Source organism: Schistocerca serialis, chromosome 2 (genome assembly GCF_023864345.2).
Source record: "Schistocerca serialis cubense isolate TAMUIC-IGC-003099 chromosome 2, iqSchSeri2.2, whole genome shotgun sequence".
In the NCBI taxonomy this organism is placed as follows: domain Eukaryota; kingdom Metazoa; phylum Arthropoda; class Insecta; order Orthoptera; family Acrididae; genus Schistocerca; species Schistocerca serialis.
This window is the reverse complement of record NC_064639.1, coordinates 817,679,163-817,699,661: the sequence shown is the minus strand read 5'-3', so window position 1 is coordinate 817,699,661 and position 20,499 is coordinate 817,679,163. Positions and strand designations below refer to the sequence as shown.

The 20,499-nt window shown below is 40.1% G+C and overlaps 1 long non-coding RNA gene across 1 annotated transcript; it reads left to right on the top strand.

Annotated features, from left to right (window-relative positions):
- The first annotated feature begins 13,422 nt into the window (after positions 1-13,422).
- On the top strand, positions 13,423-14,785 carry LOC126455719 (uncharacterized). The gene is made up of 3 exons (XR_007585358.1): positions 13,423-13,535; positions 14,447-14,604; positions 14,726-14,785. It is a non-coding gene; the product is annotated as an uncharacterized LOC126455719 (long non-coding RNA).
- The last annotated feature ends 5,714 nt before the right edge of the window (positions 14,786-20,499 follow it).

Below are 20,499 nucleotides of genomic sequence, written 5' to 3'. Positions count from 1 at the left end.
GCTCCCTAAGACTTAGCGGTATAACTCAAAAGAAAAACTTATGAGACATGTCCACCTGTCGCTGATTTTCTCTCAGTATTATATTGTATTATAGGTAATAAGTTATTGATGAAGTATTATACATAGTAGTAGGGGGTGCATGATAGTTTCACCTTGAGCATCAGGCTTATAAGTATGTGTTTGTGTTCTGACATATACAAAGGAAATAGCTATCTCCATTCATAAGGAAGGTGTGGATATGACGTCTAGTACTGTGATAGCAAAGGGAAGAGAATGTCAAGTCATAAGAATGGTATTGATATTTCTACTTCCAGAGCCATAGGCGTCAACAGGGTGTATTTCTAATACTTCACTCATTGCGAATGTTGTTCAATTGAGACCGCGATCGTAGCATTTAGTTGTAAGTACAGGGATGAAATATATATGTGAGCGATTTCTTAGGATGAATGATTTGTAAATTGTTCAGTTGACTGCTTCTGCACATTTTGCGCCTTTATTTAGTTGAGAGAAGATCGATTGTGGGGTGTGCATCTAGCATGTTGAAGACATGTTTTCCGGTTCTCTAGACATGAGAAACACCTTAGTTGACTTTGTAAATTATAGGGATGATTTCGAATCTGTTACGTCACCGAGATTGGTATTCGCAGTTGGAAATATCATTTTTCGTCTGTTTGTTTCTAGTTACTCAGTGGTCTAGAGCACGCTCCACCTAGCTAAAGTTTCGGATTTGTATAGAAATAATTCCCACTTTATATCTTCGGAATTATGTTGCGTGAGCGACCGGTAGGATGCTACTGTGTGCGAACCATGCGAAATTAGATATGTTCTTGTAATCCCAGAGTCTGGAGATGGGTGTAGAAATGCAAGCAAGCAGGCAGGTCCAGACCAGAAACAATAATGCATTTGTACCAAGGGGGAGGGGAACGAGCCAGTCTTTGTACAATAGTTCTGAGAGTGACTTCGATCCACTGACAGCTTTCTGATGTTAGAGGGATGATTTTGTATGGCGGAGGATATGAATTGTATGTTTACTACATCGACACAGTATGCGGTGAAATATTTCTGGGTTGGAGATCCGTTTCACACTCTAATATTCAAGCTCCTGTCCTCAGTGGGAAAGTGGTGTAATTGAATAAGAGTCTTTCCGTATTTGACGATATATATGGCACTTTGTGAGGTTTAGTTGTCAGTGCAATATGACGATCAGTGTAAAATAGTTCATTGCTGCTGATTGTCACGTCTGTAGAAAGAAGGAAAAGGTGGGCGTGCTTCCCTAGGACTGAGGAGCATCGTGATATATAGCCGTAGTGCATGTAGGCACACCATAATTTTTTTCTGGTTTTGTACAGATATAAAAGATAACTGCACTGTTTGTGTAAAATATGTATATATTGCATTGTAAAGTTACTGTGGCTTATGGTATGTAGAATGTGTGTATATTGTATTGTAAAGCTACTCTGGTTTATATTGTGGTATGACTAGAGAGGATGATTGGCTCTGAGCACTATGGGACTTAACATCTGTGGCCGTCAGTCCCCTAGAACTTAGAACTACTTAAACCTAACTAACCTAAGGACATCACACACATCCATGCCCAAGGCAGGATTCGAACCTGCGACCATAGCGGTCACGCGGTTCCAGACTGAAGTGCCTTGAACCGCACGGCCACACCGGCCGGCTCGAGAGGATGATTGTGTGTCCTATCATGAGGGATGTATAGATTCAGCACATCGATAACTGTGAAGGTATGAGAGAAGTTTTTTTATGTGGAAAATTGTGTGTGCTATAGACATTGAGATTCGTTCCAGAAGCACAGCCATCAAGAGAAGTCATTAGCCGTACATCGATCGGTGTCTGACTGTAGCAGCAATCGTAATATTTAATTGTTGTTACACTGGTAAATACGTTCTTGGCTTCCAATATTCTTGTGAGTCTCATATGTATTTGATGATCTGCAGACAACTTTGTGGGTTTAACTGTCAACGCAATTTAGCGATCTGTGCAAAATAATTTTACCACTGAAAATCCCATCTCCATAAAGAAAGAATAGGTAAATGGTGCTTCGATACCAATGGCATCAGTAATACGGCGGGTAAATTCGGTAAGAGCCAATCATAATGGTCGATTAATTCATATTCTTTATTCTGGGATATAGTAACCTCTACATAGTGGTGAGAACGTTTGTGTGTGTTGAAAGCAGAAAGGGTAACACATGATGGACTGGGGTATCATGGTAGGAAAATAGTTCAAATGGCTCTAAGCACTATGGGACTTAACGTCTGAGGTCATCAGTCCCCTAGAAGTTAGAACTACTTAAACCTAACTAACCTAAGGACATCACACACATCCATGACTGAGGCAGGATTTGTACCTGTGACTGTAGCAGTCGCACGGTTCAAGACTGAAGCGCCTACAACCACTCAGCCACCGTGGCCGACTATCAAGTTAGAACCGCTGGGAAGAGTGCATTCGATGTTATTCTGCGCTATTTGCAGTTAAGCATGGTTAGATGCGTCTCCCATGTCACGCTAGGAACAAAGCGGCCTGTACCACTCTGTCATCAATGGTAAAGACACGTGCTGCCCGGAGGCATCTTGCCTTGGAGTTCTGCGACGCCAGTATAACACCGGCTGTATACCCAAAAAATAGAGGCAACTTTCACCTGCGTCCGGCAGCGGCTCGTGGCTTTAACGGCGCGCGCCCCTCGAGGGCCTGCGCTCCTGCCTGGTCGTGTCAGCAGTGGCGCCTAGGTGAACATGTATTTCAAGAGGAGTTTCTCAGGTATCAATTATGAAAGCAATGTCGCCACCTCATGCATGCAGGCATCTGCATGTTGTTTGTCAGCAGATGGCCGTGTCACTTGGCAGGGGCTGCAGGTAGCCTCCTGTGTGGTCTACAGGGGGTGTCTGCATACGTTGTTTGCGTGCCTGTTGCATTATTTTGCGAGTGGGCCTGTAGGCTGTGCTATGCATTATTTTGGCAGTTTACAAGTTTATTTCGTGTCTGCACATCTGTGTACTGCATTATTTAGGAGTAGTCTGCATGTCTGTACTGAAATTATTTCGGTAATTTAGGAGGAGTTTGCGTGTCTCCAGAGCGTTATTTAGGAGTAGTTTACAGAGCTGCTGTCTGTATCATGTGACCCCAAGCATGTGTTTTGTATCAGTGTGATAAATATACTCCATCCCTAAATAAATTGTTCCAAAATAAATAAAGTAGACTCCTTCATTACTCTATCCAGCAGCCCAGCGCAGGCTGAGTCATTTCGCGCCATTTTCCCCCACCCCAGACCACCGTATTGGATTACATGGTCTTGGACTATTGGTGGCAGTATCGTGTACTAGGTCAGTTGGAGTTTAAATCTCATGGTGGAGACACTGTCTGCAAAATAAAAACTTGTGTTCAGCACAGGAACAGTCGTTTTCCCCCCACCATCTTGGATTATATAACCAGACAGACGACAGCACTCTCTGGTGGTGGTACTGTGTACTAGGTCCCGACGTCATGGCGAACACACTTTTTGCCGCCACATTCAACACAGTCAGTATGGTGTTAGGAAGAAACTCTTAGACAGAGTCATGGAATATGTGGACAACTTACTCATTGCCACAAGTATTTGGCAAAAACATCTAGAGCTTGTGGAGTGAGTGTTAAGCAAGTATATAAGTGCAGATGTGATGGCTAACCTGTAAAAATAAAATTTGTATGCAGGGAAATCAAGTTTCTGGGACACATCTCTTCACCTAGGGGAATAGTATCGGAAGCAGGCAAGGTGGATGCACTAGAGAACTTCCCCTATCCCATATCAAAAGATAATTAGTAGCCTTTCTAGGATTAGCCTCTTTCTGCAGGCGTTTTGTACCAGTACAGTAACTGAATAATGATGCTTTACTGGAATTACTAAAAAAGAATGCACATTGGTACAGGTCCGATAGATGCAGCAGCATTTGACAAAATCAAGCACATATTACTGAATTCAAAAATATTAAAACATCTGGATTTGACAATTTTGTCTTGCAACGGATGCCTGAACCCGTGGCCTGGGTTGCATCTATTTCAAATGTCCAAATCGTCAGGCAAGACTAAAATAAGGACAATTGATTTAGTGAGCTGACTGTTGACAGTATGCGAAAAAGCATATTCTGTTGTGGAACTTGAGACTCTCGCAGTAATGTGGGCTTGAAAGTACCATTATTATGTATATGGCAAGCATGTGAAAGTCTTTTGCGACCATCAGTCATTAAGCTTCATGCTATTGTGTAAGCTGCTACACACCAGATTGTCCTATTGGACATTATCACTATAGGAATATGATTTCGGAATACGCCACATCAGTGGACACGATAATATACACTGAGGCACAGAGAAACTGGTATAGGCATACATATTCAAATACAGAGATATGTAAACAGGCAGAATACGGCCTTGCGGTCGGCAACGCCTATATAAGACAACAAATGTATGATGTAGTAGTCAGATCCGTTACGGCTGCTACAATCGCAGGTTATCAAGATTTAAGTGAGTTTGTATGTGGTGTTATAGTGGGCGGACGAGCGATGGGACACATCATTTCCCAGGTAGCGCTGAAGTGGGGATTTTCCTGTATGGCCATTTCATGAGTAAATATCAGGAATCCAGTAAAACATCAGGTCTCTACATCGCTGCAGCTGGAAAAAGATCCTGCAAGAACAGGACCAACTACAACTGAAGAGAATCGTTCGATGTGACAAAGTGCAACCCTTCCACACATTGCTACACATCTCAGTGCTGGGCCATCAGCAAGGGTCAGAGTGCGAACCATTCAACAAAACATCATCGATATGGGCTTTCGGAGCCGAAGGTCCACTCATGTACCTTTGACGACTATACTGCACTAAGCTTTACACCTCGCCTGGGGCCGTCACCACTGGACTTTGGACTGTTGATGACTGGAAACATGTTGTCTAGTCTGGCGAGTCTCGTTTCAAATTGTATCGAGTGGATGGACGTGTACAGGTATGGAGACAAACTCATGAATCCCTATGTGTCAGCATGGGTCTGTTCAAATATGGTGGAGGTTATGTAATGGTGTGGAGCGTGTACAGTTGGAGTCATATGGAACCCCTGATACGTCTAGGTACCATTCTGACAGGTGACACGTAAGTATCCTGTCTGATCACCTGCATTCATTCATGTCCATTATGCATTCCGACGTATTTGGGCAATTCCAGCAGGACAATGTGACAGCCCACACGTCCAGAATTGCTACAGAGTGGCTCCACGAACAATCTTCTGAGTTTAAACACCTATGCTGGCCACCAGACTCCCCAGACGTGATCATTATCGAGCATAGCTGACAGGCATTGCCACATGCTGTTCAGAAGAGAGTCTTCCCCATCATACACTTACGGATTTATGGACAGGTCTGCATGCTGCATGGTGTCAGTTCCCTCTAACTCCATCCGTCTAGAGCTCCATTGCGGATAAAATACACTCGTTTCTTGTTCTTCTTCGCCGCTGCTATCACATCACAACACTTTCAAATCTGTTACTATACATCGATAAGGAGCGCTACCCTCCTCAGCATGGGCGCATCTCGAGAAATCTTGTGCACTTGGATGGGCGAGGACTCGGCATGCTCCATTCATTCACAAGACGTGGAATGTGGCGGTCTGCTTCTGGTCGATTGCAGGTTAAATCGGTAACGGTGCTGCAGGGCAGGTTCGTCAAAGACAGTGTGAGGGGTGTCTTTCAGTCTCTAATTTTACGCTAAGACTGCGAGAATGCTCTGTTACTCCCATCAGCATAGAGATAGATCGTAAATTAAGCACTATGTTCGAAGCGTTAGAAATATGTAGGGTGCTGTCTGATATACTTTGACGACCGATGTGTTCGAGAATTAACAGTGCATGGACGCGCTGCACAGTCATCTACCCACAGTCGAAATGATACTCGCAAAGTGGGGCGGAGATGGATTAGCTATGATACTGAAACTGGGAAACATGCTGTCTCATGACTGGTCGGTGTTGAAATTACTGTAAAATTGGTAAAATTGTTTCCACAATCAACTATAATGCTTATTATTTCATTATATCAGGGGTGTCTCTGCCATCCCATCCTTCCACTGGTACGCTGTTGGTTACCACATAATGATTGTCTGTCATCTCTTGTTTGAGTTGGAGAAAGAGTTTTGTGGAGGGGTGACACCTTCTGGGGATGTCTTGCACTGAAACAGTGATCGCGTACATGATTGCAATATGAGGAAGCAGTAGAAAAGCATGCAGAGCAATCAGCTATTCCGTCAGTGGGACTGATGAGTTTAAATGTAGTTTGGAAACCCACACCAATTTCCTTATGTTGTAAATGACTTTTATTTAAAATCATCCAGTGGGTGCGGTGTGTTATGGTAACAGCAGTAACAATATGATTTACACCGTGCGACGTCTAGAGGTAGCCCAATTGACCTATCTTCCCTCCAAAAATCAAACTACCCCGCCAGGGGGGTTGACAGGGGGGTGTGGCACTTTGCAGCCATCTTGGGTACCGGTACCTGCGTCATCAGCTGACGTCACAGCAGTCATCTTGAATTACGTCAATCGCGTCACAGTGCGAAGTCTTAGATAACGGTACTTTGGTGTGATGTCCTTGTTGTCTGTGAGAGGCTGTGGATCAGAACATCTTAATGTCAGTTTAGAACCTGACACAGACCTCAAAATCATGGCAGAAAAGCAGAATGTTTGGCAGTGTACAAAGCGTGTCAGAGCAGAAAAAAAACAATGCTTCAAACAATGAGACGGGGCCACAGGGGGCGTCTCCTGCTACTTACAGCTTACTTACATTTTTATGTAAATCAACCAAGCTATCAACTCTAAAGTATTATTCCAGAGCCTAGGATCAGTACCTGGAAGGTATTGGTAAGAGAAAACATAAACACACGCACCCCTAAGGCTACAACGTTCCGCACTTAAAACGGGCTATAATGTTAGATCGCCTGCGCATCCGACCTGTCAGTCATATGGGATGTACCACTGTTGATATTACATGTAAGAAATATATTTCAAGCATATGACATACATCCTTCTTCCCGCTTTCTCTACGATAAACTGTGTTATCGAAACGTAAATGAAAAATCTACCTCCTTAAAACACTGGCTCTGTGTGATACGAGTACAATATAGCTTTCCAGAGATGTATAGCGTCCACTGTTCACATCCGATCACACTTCAGAAATTATACTATGCTGCATCAGTCCCTATAAAATTATCGTTAGTAATGGGGAATACCTCTTACAAGGAAACAGATAAATGCATAGCAGCAGTGTCCGACATGTGAAAATTACAAGTCATTCTGTCACTAACTCTGTAAACAGCACATCTGTCAAGCAAATGTATACACGGGGATTGTAGTGCCTCACAACCACCTACTGCTAACTTAGTTATGAAGCTGAAGTCTGGATTCTACACCCATGATGCGACAGGGGGATGGAGTACATCACATAAGTCATAGTTCGTTTAGAGGAATGTGTCACGTTTCATCACACAATAAGATGGAAGTCCTCTGATGACAGGCAGATTTACCATTAATGATCGCAAGTAGACAGTGCTTTAAATCACATACAAAACACGTGGCTGTATGTGTGTCGAACGCAGACTATGTCACACAGCTGATGTATCCTGACAGAACAGTGGGAAAATTGACCTACAGAAACTTCTCCCTCTCTAGAATGCATCATCAGTCTACCATTAAATTGTACCTCGATACGTCCCCATCTCACTCGATCACCTCGTCCACTCTCTGTCATCCTTTAATGCAGATACATGTAAGCTTGTCTTCCTGAAAAGCGTCAAATACAGTAGTCAACTCGTGTGTATCACTAGTACCTCAATAGACATAAAGTATAATGCTGCTTCGATCGAAAAAAATTGACTGCTTCCCTGGTTCCCTTTGCTTCCATGTTGAAGTTGTCTCGGATTCCTCTTGGTGCCACATACTTGTTCCCATGTACAAATTGTTCTGCTCCAGCCAGAAGATACGTTAGTACTTCCTCAATTTCCCCACATTTCGGTGTATATTCTGTCAATTTATACCTATCCCCCCATCATTTTTCGCATTTCTATTGATTTTATGTCAGTTCCAGCCATGTGGTCATGACATAACCTCTCGTTCTGTGTTCTAAAATTGCTTGTAAATGTAGCACATCTGCCAACACGTAGCCCAAATGCACTGATCGGGAGGCATAGTATAGCACTGTACTCAATTGTACCCAGTCACCTCCACATTTGGAAAGCGTTTGCTCTGTTAACTGTATGTCTGTGTATATCCCCATTGTGAACACTCTGGATGGAGGTACTGCCTTAAATTGTTTAAATAAAGACTGCCTGCAAAATAAAACTTATCTAGCACTGGCCGAGTCCTTTTCCCCTCCAGTTTCTAGGAAGAGGTGGCAGTTGGGTGACTTAGGTTAGTGGAGGTAGCCCAAGTGACCTATCTTCCTGCCAAAATCCGCCACCTTGGATAACAGTACTTGCATCATCAGCTGACGTCACGGCCGCCATTTTGGATGATGTCATATATTGTTGCCAAGTCTACAAGCGCCATCTCCTTCTTGGATACATCTGGCAACAATGGAGAGTGGGGTGGCAGCCCTTGGCCCTACAACTGTTACCTCCACAATGCTTACACTACGCGTTTGTGGCTGATTCTATTGTACATTGTACTGTGAAGAGGGCCAATGCTGTTGATGACTAGTGCCAGGCAACGAATTCAGTCATTTGGTTGACAGGTATGTTTTTTTTTTGTGGCTGTGGTCCTGGGTTCGTATTCCATCCACCAGGGCCCTGATTCTGTCATGAACCATTTTAAATTCTCATATCTTTGCTATGATTTCAATTGAGCCCATTATCATTCTTTCGTTTTGGGCTAAAGTTTGTGTTACCGTTCTGGTAACTGCTGTTATTGTTATTGTTATTGTAGTTGTCACTATTGAATTGCGACCTATTGTTATCATTAGGACTGTTTTGGGAATCTTGGCTACGACAGGCATTGCTGTATCTGAAATCATTGTTCCTTCGATTCCCAGCGTTACAATGGTTATTATGATTCCATTATTATTATTATTATTATTATATCCATGGTTATTACTATGATTTCATTAAAACTTTTCGACTCATTACTCTCAGTCGATTTCTTTGCATCTTTCTGAATTAGACCCAAGGAATCGATGACTGACAAGAAGGGTTCTAAGTTTGTATCCTACACATGTACTCGTTTGCCCCTAATTGATAAGGATAAACGTCCTTTTGGTATCAAGAACACATCCCTATTGGAAGTAGTTTCATCTCAATATCTTGTCACATTAATACGTTTTTCGAAATACTTTCTTAGGTTGTTGTGTTTTGGGTTAAACGCCTATGGGCTGTATACAAGTTTTTCCAGTCTCTCCTGTACACAGTTTGATCACATACGACCTAGGACCATCTTTCAAAGGCAAATGTATTGCAGTTTTCTGCAACCTGAAGAGCCCAGACTGAGGCACCTCCAATTATATGAGACAGCATAGACAATATTTTGCCTTTCTGTCGACGACCTGGGAAAAACGCTCCTAAAAAGTTCTTTAGGAACATAACTGGGTGAACAGTCTTTCCATCTTCATTGAAAGTATGAAACTCTATATTTTATCAGGCTTTCCTCCTGCATTAAAGTGGTTAAGGTTATTATACGTGGTTCAGCAACAGTTACACTCCTACTTGCTTCTGGAACCACTGGGCTGTATTGTCCATTATATCATCTGTGCATGGATTCGAATGCTGGTTGAACTAAGGGTGTTTTCCCATACGGTGTTACAATAGGAGACACATGCTCATGTTATATCTTACTGTCACTGTTTACTTGTTTCTCAATTTCCACAACTCGATCTTGCCTAGTTCATTACCACAAAGAGAATGTGGACTGAATAATGCCTCATATGCTCGAAAGTTCAGTCTACAAATCTTGGCAGTTCTTTTCCTTGGCAAAGGTAGCTACCACAGCTACATTTTCTGTTTCTGCTTTCACCTCTTCTTTTGTGGTTTGCAATGTATCAGCAGTGATTTCATACACCAATTTGGTTACGATTTTACCTTTTCGTCTTGTGTGTTTTGAGCTAGACACACGTCAGCTACATCGGCACTCGGCTATTCTACCGTTGGCGGTAGATCCTTACACTTTGTTTGCAGTGTACTTATTTCCTTTCGAATACTCTTTGAGTCCTCCTTAATGTGATCTTTGATAGCTTTCCCACGAGCGTGTAGCTCGACTAAAGCTTCATTTATTTTCCTGACCAATTCCTTCTCCGTAAGTGCCTGTTTTCCATTCCTTTCCGTTTCTTACCTTGCTAACTTTTCGTATCTTTCCTTTTATAGCACCCTTTCTTTCTCAAACTCGGCAAGAAGTTGCTTTTGCCTCATTACTAGTCTCTCCTGTCTTTTACTTTTAAAAAAATCGTCTGGTTTTCCTGTCTTCCCTTTTCTGACAATTCGAGTTTCTGGAATATCACAGAACGGAAATCAAGTCAGTTATTGCTGCGTGCAGGAGACCAATTGTCGCTGTTCTCTGCATTGTAATATTCATAACAGTCCCGCTGCTATAGGACGTAGTTGGTATGTTTTTTCTCTCTGCTAACCCTTTGCCAGGGTCAGGAGTACTGTCTCTTCTGTGACTTGCGTTTCCCAAGATGGGATTTCAGCAGTCATAATTTTGTTCATAATTTGGCTATCCATGTGATGAATATTATGTGAGTGTGTGTGAGGTATTTCCTGAATGTTAAGTCTCATCTTCACGTTTTGGCCTAACCATTTTTCTCTAATGAGATCGTACTGTACACATAGGATACACAAATGACGTAATATATATATAAAAGGTTTTCAGAAATTACTGCAACCAGTCGCCTTTTATGTAGATGTATTTTATTTAACCATGACCGGTTTCGAGCTGCCTAGCAACTCATCATCAGATGGTATATACATTTAGTGCTTTTTTGTACTCAATGTGTGGGTGGTTGAGTATCTGTGGAGATAAATCTTTCTGCAGGTATATATATATCTCTTTTAGGACGTATTTTTGAAACCATTGTGTCTTGTTTTTCACAATTTCACAAGTTAAAACTTTCACTAGATGTATATTACTTTTATGAGGCACTGTTGGAAACATATATCTTGTTTTTCGTAAACATCGCTGAACATACTTAACCACAGATACGAATACAGGATTTACACATTATAAACAAGCCAATGTTTATAATGTGTAAATCCTGTATTCGTATCTGTGGCTAAGTGTGTTCAGCGATGTTTACGAAAAACAAGATATATGTTTCCAACAGTGCCTCATAAAAGTAATATACATCTAGTGAAAGTTTTAACTTGTGAAATTGTGAAAAAACAAGACACAATGGTTTCAAAAATACGTCCTAAAAGAGATATATATATACCTGCAGAAAGATTTATCTCCACAGATACTCAACCACCCACACATTGGGTACAAAAAAGCACTAAATGTATATACCATCTGATGATGATGAGTTGCTAGGCAGCTCGAAACCGGTCATGGTTAAATAAAATACATCTACATAAAAGGCGACTGGTTGCAGTAATTTCTGAAAACCTTTTCACACCACAGTCGCAGTGTTCCACATCCACAATGGATAAAAGTCATATATAAAAGAACTTAATACGAAACAAAAATGTACACAGAAATTGTCTGGCTACATGCAGAATTTATTGCGACAGTTGAATACTGTACTCAAAGCTGGTGCTTTTGAGTGAGTCCCGCATCAACTGCTACTACCAGTTAAAATTGATTATTGAGAAATTAATGAGGCATGCACCGCATGCTAACTGCTAGGCATGCTGAACTTTCACAGTACATGCTCATAAGTCGTTACTTTGAGTAGATTCTGCGCATTATTATTGTCATGTAAGTTTTACGATTAAGCTTTCTTCACATATCGTTCAATGCACTGTGCATCTCAAGCACATACTTGATGTCAATCTTAGTTAATTGTTTTCTCAAGTACACGAAAAATAAAAACACAAATCGATTAACAAATTGTACAGATTATATACATCTACATACACATATATCCAATGATGTTTATTTATCGAAGCTCCATGTTATGCAGTGTGAAACAATAAAAAAAAAGTTTATCAAAACTAGACATGATTGTCTTATTGGCATTGCCGCTATCATTCTTTGACTAAAAATATGGCATTTCAGTCTTTGATCGCTATTTTTTATTTTCAATGACCGGTTTCAGGTTAGCTGCCCATCTTCAGATCATACATTGCAGTTACAGAGTAATCTGTCAGTACAGAACTATTGGAAATAATAGTTCTGTACTGACATATTACTCTGTAACTGCAATGTATCGTCTGAATATGGGCAGCTAGCCTGAAACCGGTCATTGAAAATAAAAAATAGCGATCAAAGACTGAAATGTCATATTTTATATAAAAAAATAAAGGCTTTTTACTCTGGTGTGGTTTGTTATGACTGCCAGAATAGCCTGAAAAATACTTGGTGAATACTGTCTTTGCTTTCAACACATAGGTTAAAACTGCAAATCGTAATTTTAATGTCTTCACTTTTTAAATGAACTCTGAGCAGAATTATTTTCAATATTTTTATTAAATGTCCTTACACAGCTGTGGGATTACTACTAACATGTGAGTCTTTTTCCACACATCAGGGGCTACAAATACTTTGAAACACGAGCTCTATTGTTTCTCTCAGCTATCTGATGCGATAATATGTAGACAACATACATTTTATTTTGTTAAGCTCATTGAATATCATTTACTCTACGTGACGTAAAATTTCCGCGCTCTAGCAGCTAGTAGGTAATGTACTCAGCATATGCAGTCCCATACGAGTGAAAGTTGAAGCAAAATCTGAAAGTTATTATGACTGTTACTCATATCTTCATTAGATGTTAAGAATTTATCACTTCTTTTTAGTAAAACCTGTATTAACAAAATCAGTATCATGCGCCATAAGGGCGCCCAACAATGGGAATACTCCACTAATCTTGTAAGTTGGTGCAGGCACACTATGCGACGTAGAGGTTGCACAAAGACCGACAGAGGCTACAAACAGACTCGCAGGAAATGCAACGCCAACACCCTCTCGGCTGCCAGCGTTTACATCAGGGGGGTGAAACTCAAATAGGGATTTCCGGTAACACGACGTTGGTTTGGTCCCAGGCCACTTGGAGCGCTGCAAGTTTAATTTAGCAATTTATAGTCTCGTGTTCCTATTGGATGACGTAGTCTTCCATAATTGTTTTGGTATCGTAGCAACGTGATCATGATTTTTCGTTTAAATTGCAGTGTAAGTATGTTGCTATTATTCTGCTTAATTTTTGGATGCATTCGTAATATTTGATGGTGTGATGATTCAGTATTTACTCTTTTACTTTTGTTTCATATACAACACGAGGTTGTATCATCACATTACGTTCTGTGGACTCTTGTATATTTGTTCCTGCAAAGAAATACAATTTCCGTTGCTCGGTTTACTTAAAGGGTAAGTATATTTCTTATTTCTATTAATATTTCCTTGTATTTCATAGAGAATCCCATGCTAGCAGCTTTTGACATAGTTTGTATTCAACTTTCCGAATCCTGTAATGGAATATAATTCTGGCTTTGATTCATCTTCCTTTTTGCCACGAAGTGTCATAATAAGTACCATTTATTGTGCCGTTTACTACATACCAAATATTGGACGTGTTACAATTGATTCGTAATGCCTTGAGTGTGTTCTATTTCCCGTTTTCGACAGTAAATATTCTGTACAGTACATAACACTCTATCCAGGTAAAAAGTGTTTGTTGCTGTTGTATCGACAAAGGTTGTGTTCTCACATAATAAGACATTTGTTTTGAAGTCGCACAAAGCAGGTCCTCCAAGCAGTTGAACATTTACATGTATTATTGTGGCAATATCCAATGCAGTAGAAATCTTCTCGCACTTTAATGCTCAACACAATGTAATACAGATTTACAGCTGTAACTGTTACTGATAATGTACAGCTGAATTTGGTATCTACCATGGTATCTAGATGCTGAAATATATTGAAATGGCACAATAAGCAGTGTTTCTACCGCCTGTTAGCACCGTTTAGCGAAGTAGTGTTGAATATAGAATGTAGTGCAACTACGCTCACGCAGTTATATATAGAGTGATGTGCATATCCATAGTAGAAATGAGAATTTGTTTCGTGTTTTCACTATTTTGTAGCAATAACACATCAGATTACAAGCAATGATAGCAGTTGTCAATACTTCAATACAGGAGAGCTGCATTTAGACATAAGCTAATATGATATTTGATAGTGAAATTAATTTCACATTGAGTTTTCTTTAACATTAATCAATGTAAACCATACCTGATCTTTTTTCTCGTTCCTAATTTTTGGTTTGAATAACATTTCAGACACATGAGGATGGATCATACAGGAAGAGAAGAATCCAGTTTGAGATTGAAATTGAAATACTCGTGCAAGTTTCCTGGATGCAGGAGTAGTTATTATGTAAAAATAAATTCCAAACACAAGAATAAACATTTCTATAAATTTCCAGCTGCATCAAAAAGTGAGACTTTAAAGAGGTGGAAATTGATCTGTAATATAGATGAAGGTGTCAACTGTAGTTATTATTATGTGTGTGAGGATTATTTCTATGAAGCAGATTTTGTTAACTTTACTAGACACAGGCTAAATCCTGGTGTTATACCAAAGCACATGGAATTGGTGTTGTATCATCCTCCCCCCACCCACCTGTGTTACACTGGTGGTGGTGGTGGCGGTTTCACCACATCGGGTGCAAATATAAGTGTGCAAGAGACAGGTCACAATGCAAAATCTATAGTAATACAATGAAGCAGTCCCCCTTTACAGAGCATAGATGATGGTGAGTACAGCTTTTTATCCTCACCTGTTTATGATGTTGAAAGTAGTGCAGGTGTAATGGGATCTGGCGTTTCTAAACGTGATTTAACTCCAAGAAAACACAAAATGCATAAATTGCATAGAATTACAGTTTCCAGAGTGTGTAAATTGAAAAAACAGCTACAGAATGAGAGGAATAAATTGAAAATTCTAAAAGAGTTGTATGATGACAGGAAATTTCAGTTAATTGAAGAAGAGTTGAATGATGTGACTAAAACTTTTATTAATAGTCAGTTAAGAAATGCCAATATGCAGCCCACAGCAGTACGGTGGTCTATACAAGATAAGGCATTTGCTTTATCTATTTATAAGCGTAGTCCCCGGTTGTACAGATATTTGGCCACATACTTCTCCCTTCCATCTGTCAGGATGCTCGGGGGGGGGGGGGGCTTTCCCACATACCATTTGATACAGGACTTAATCCAGCTTTATTAAACTTTTTAGCAAGGGAAGTAAGTAATATGCATGAAAATGACAAGTATTGTGCTCTACTTTTTGATGAAATGTCTCTGGATGATGGTATGTACTATGATGCACACAAACAGCTAATCTATGGGTCTCAGGACTTGGGTCATTTAGGAAGTTCACCTGTGGCTGCTAATCAAGCATTGGTTTTTATGCTGAAAGGCATTCACAGAACTTGGAAACAAGTTCTAGCATATTACTTTACTGCAACCACTTTCCACTACACCCATTTGAAATCACTCATTGTTCACATCATAAGTGAACCACAGAATATTGGGTTCAAAGTGGTTTGTACTGTATGTGACCAGAATGCAACAAACCAAAAGGCCCTTAAGCAACCACATCTGCTCAAAAACACTAGAAATGCTTTGATAGATAATAAGATTCAATTTGAACCTCACACAGCAGCAAAGTTTGAGTACATCAGTACAGTGTTCTTTTTGGATTAAAAAAAACGGTTCAAAGCTCTGCCCAAATTAAAAGCACAACACTTTAACTTTTCTGATTCCCATGTCAAAATGAAGGTAAAAGTTGCTGCTGCACTAATGAGCCATACTGTTGCAGCTGCAATTGAAACATACGTTTCTACTCACACATTACCATCTGAAGCTATACACACAGCTGAGTTTGTGGAAAAGGTAGATAATCTCTTTGATTCACTCAACAGTAATGAGCAATATCTCAGGGATGGAAAACAATTTAGGTGTGCTTTATCCGAAAATTCGCCACATTTAGAAATGTGGTATAGCATATTGAGGGAAATAGGCAGGTGGCAAATAATAGATTTAAAAACGGGAAGAAACAAGACTAATATGTTTAGCTTCATAAAAGGTTGGCAGATTGCATTACAGTCTATTATTTTCTTGTGGAAGACCTTGAAAGTGGTTGGCTTTAAGTACTTAAATTTAAAGGCATTCAATCAAGATGCTTTAGAAAATTTCTTTTGTTGTATAAGACAACATGGTATTGCTAATACAAACCCAACTTGTTTTCAGTTTGCACAAGCTCTGAAGACTTGTGTTGTCAATCATATGACTTTGCCTTTCAAAGCCATGAGTGTAAGTAACTGTGAAAATGATGATTACACTCCCTTGAGCAGTTTGTGTCACTTTTTGGCAGCTAGTGGTAGGAGTGGACATTTAAGTGAATGTGAGATGAAAGACACTGATACACCTGAGCAAATTTATTCTTACTCAGATGGTATCATCGAGTCTGTAGAAGATCAACAATCCTTAGCCTATGTAGCAGGCTATGCACTAAAAGCCATAGATGTACCAGATGATTGTGAAACATGTAATACCAGTCTCTACTCCTCTGTTGTGACTGAAAATCATTTGTTTACCTCATTTAAAGAGAATAGTGAGGAGCATTCTCATTTGAAATATGCAAGTGAAAGAGTCATGATTTTCCTAAGGGCACTCCATGAGTATCTAAATAGTCACACAACAAAACTACATGATAATTTTAAAAAAACATTTGTTTTGTCTCATACAACAATTTGTAATAAACATGACATTGAAGAGAGACTTTTGAAGACAAGTATTCCATTTATAATATACAAGTATGTGAAAGAAAAGAAATTTACAAACAAGAGGAAATTGTGTATGCAACAACTTAAAAAGAAGTTCAAATCATGTTAAAAGACTTTGTATTTTGTTAATTATGTGTACAATGAGAGTAAGCTCCCTATACATATACAAATGTTCTTGTATAAAAATCACGCGTTTGACTTGTTATGACAAAATCTCGTAATTCAGCAGGCACATAACTTAACACTTTCTAGATGTGATGATTGGATTCTAAAAGTATAATGAATAAAGTGCTGTCAAGGGGAATTTTTGTTAATTTTCAGTAGTGTACCAAACAGTGTTTTCAAAGACGAAGTAAATAAATAAAAATGTTAAAAATAAATGTTGTACCAGTGTCTTCTTTCATTATTTAAACATGATGGGTGTTGCCAAAATAACAGCCAAGTTGGGGGGAAAAAAGAAAAAAAAATGTTGTGTTGCAGTTCATCTTCTTTGTATATCTCATTGGCAAAAACATTTTGGCTACACTCATGGAGTGTCTACCTGCTCTGCTCCCAATTTGTTTTTCGGTTTTGTAAAGTAGTATTTTGTGTGTTTCATAAATTTATTTGAACTGTGCAGAAGTTCAATTTCAGATGACTGAATATCCATAAATAACAATCAACAGAACAAATAATAAATCGGATTTTGTAGACTTTACAGTACATCCTTGGTTTGTAGCACAGATTTTTTTGTAAATGACCTCTTGGTTATCCATTAGCTGTGTAGTTATTTATTTGTGTAACCTACTATTCCACTTTCGAGCATGCGAGTGGACATAATGTGCTTTAGGATATGTGGAAACGTAAAAATCATTTATATATGCATGCAATGTCAGATGATTTTTGTCTGCCATGCGCTAAAGCTCGTTTATTTCCACATGATAATGGCCACACGGCCAAAATCGCAATATTGAGTTTTACAAAAAAATTTCACAGTCAAAAGGTGACGTAATTTACGAAAATTTTCACAACATAAACTGCAGCTACGAGTAGTTAACGTTTGTTTTTGATTGAGATTTCTTTTATATATTACTTTGCAAAATCTCAAAAACCTTTATTACTGCACTATGCGGCTCACATTCAAAGATTAAATGAAAAATATTGTCCTCCAATTCGCGTATTTAGAAATAAACATAAGAGATTTTCGCGCCATATTTTTTCGTATTGAAGTTCACAGCCAGGCCACAAGTAGCGCTGGTGTCGTTCTGTGTTTCCGTATAATAATGTGGTCTTTGCACTTCTACTATATTGGTGTTCTGTGGTTTACATAGTCGCCGCAGACACGAGGGCAGGTCAGTTGAAGTCTTTTCGAGTCTGATACAGTCTATCGCACCGAGTAAGTTCCAGTGTCATCAGTCGCAGCACAGCGGGAATCACAGTAGCACTTAGCTCCGCCGCTAACTCAGAGACAGGCAGCACTTAGCAACCATAGTAGTACGTTATGTTTTCCAAACCTACAAAAGGTTATGACAAGATTAAGGTTGTGCCTCCTTCTCGTCCTACTGCTGTGCAACGACGTTCTAACGAACTATTTGTCTCATTACGAATTGTTGGTCGTCGTGTGAACTTTAAGTTAGACACAGGCGGGTCAGCTACTTTGCTTAATCGTGCAACGACGAACAGTTAGACTAACCACACCTTTCTAAAGCACCCCACTGCCTACAACAGACAGAAAATTCCAGTGCTTGGACAGTATAGTTTGCCTGCCACTTACAAATCTCACACTAGGACAGTGAATTTTACTGTGTTGAAATCAAGAGACATTGAGAACATTTTCGGTTTAGATGCCTTTCAATTGTTTGGACTTAGCATCCAAGACAATGTACTTTCAGTGTCTGCTTTTGAACCAAAAGACAGTGTAGCTAGCTTGCTTAAAGAACTTCCTGAACCATTTTTCGAATGAATGGGAAAAGCTAATAACTTTGTAGTGCATGTTACATTGAATGACAATGTATAGATAGCCCAAGTTTTTCCGGGTCTGCCTCATTCCAATTGCTTTAAGAGACAAAGTAGTCAGTGAATTGAAAGAATTGAAAGATTATGATGTAATTGCTCCCATTCAGGCTAGTCAATGGGCAAGTGCACTAGTTTTGCTGCCTAAGCCTTCTGGTCGCATTCGCATTTGTCTTGACTTCAAGTCAACAGTCAACTTACAGACAGTATTTGATACTTATCCATTACCGTGCCCCGAGGAACTCATGGACAGGCTTGGTGCAGGGCGTTACTTTTCTAAGACAGATTTGCGTGATGTCTATTTGCAAATTCAATTGGATAAAGAATCACAGAAAGTGTTCATTGTGAATACACACTGAGGACTGTTCAAGTATATTTTGCATTTGCCCTGCGGCAGTGCTACCGCACCCACCGTTTTTCAACGTTATTTGGAACATGTGACTGCAAAAGTGCCATTTTGTTCAAATTACCTTGACGATACTGTCGTCTCAGGTCGTACAACGGAGGAACACATTGCCAATTTGCGTGCTCTTTTTCGAGTGTTGTCAGAAGCAGGACACAAGTCTCGAAAAGTGTGACTTTTTTCAAACTGAACTACAGTACTTAGGTCATGTGACAAACAGTCAGGGTGTTCACCCCCTCCAGTCTCATTTACTTGCAATCCGTGACCTACCTATTCCTCGCAATCTATCTGAACTGCAGTGAGTACTAGGCAAGATGATGTACTGCATCGTAAAAGTGTACCTTTTGTGTGGACGCAAGGGTGTCAGAACGCATTTCAGAAATTCAAAAATGCCTTGCTTACTGACAGATGTTTAGTGCATTTTGGCCCTGCCAAGCCAGTAGTTTTGCAGTCGACGTTTCTTCTTACAGAGATCGGCGCTGTGCTTTCACAGAGAATTGGTACACAAGACAGACCTGTTGATTTGCCTCAGAGTTGTTAACCCAAACTCAGTGTAATTATTCTCAAACACAAAGAGAGGTTCTTGCTATTGTGTATGGTGTGACAAAATTCCATCACTATTTGTATGGTCGCAAGTTCTATTTAGTGACAGATCACAAGCTTTTGCACTCCTTGTTTCATCCGTCAAGGTCGGTTCCTAAACGCACTGTTCACAGATTGCCACACTGGTTTAGTTGCTTTCGCACTATCGGAATGAAACTATGTACAGACCTGCAGCAAAGCATGGAAATTCCGAAACCGCATCTCGCCTTCCGATTGGCCAAGACACTGATTTTCTTGCATCTGCCGCATGTTGTTGCCAAATCGATGCGCAGGAGCCTGAATTGCTGGAAACTCTTCCCTTGCGCTACAGAAAATTGCACGGGCCACGGAAGCAGACCCAGACCTCCAGATTTTGTTGCATTACATTTGTATGGCGTGGCCTCGTTCATTGAACAGTATCCAAACTTAGTTGTGTGACAATATTTTGCGCGTCGGCATAGCCTTTCAGTTCAGCAGGCTGTGATGCTAGTTCAGAATGACAGTAGACAATCCCGTCCGCTTGTTCCGAAAGTGTTGCAAAAGGATGTGTTGCGATTGCTCCATCA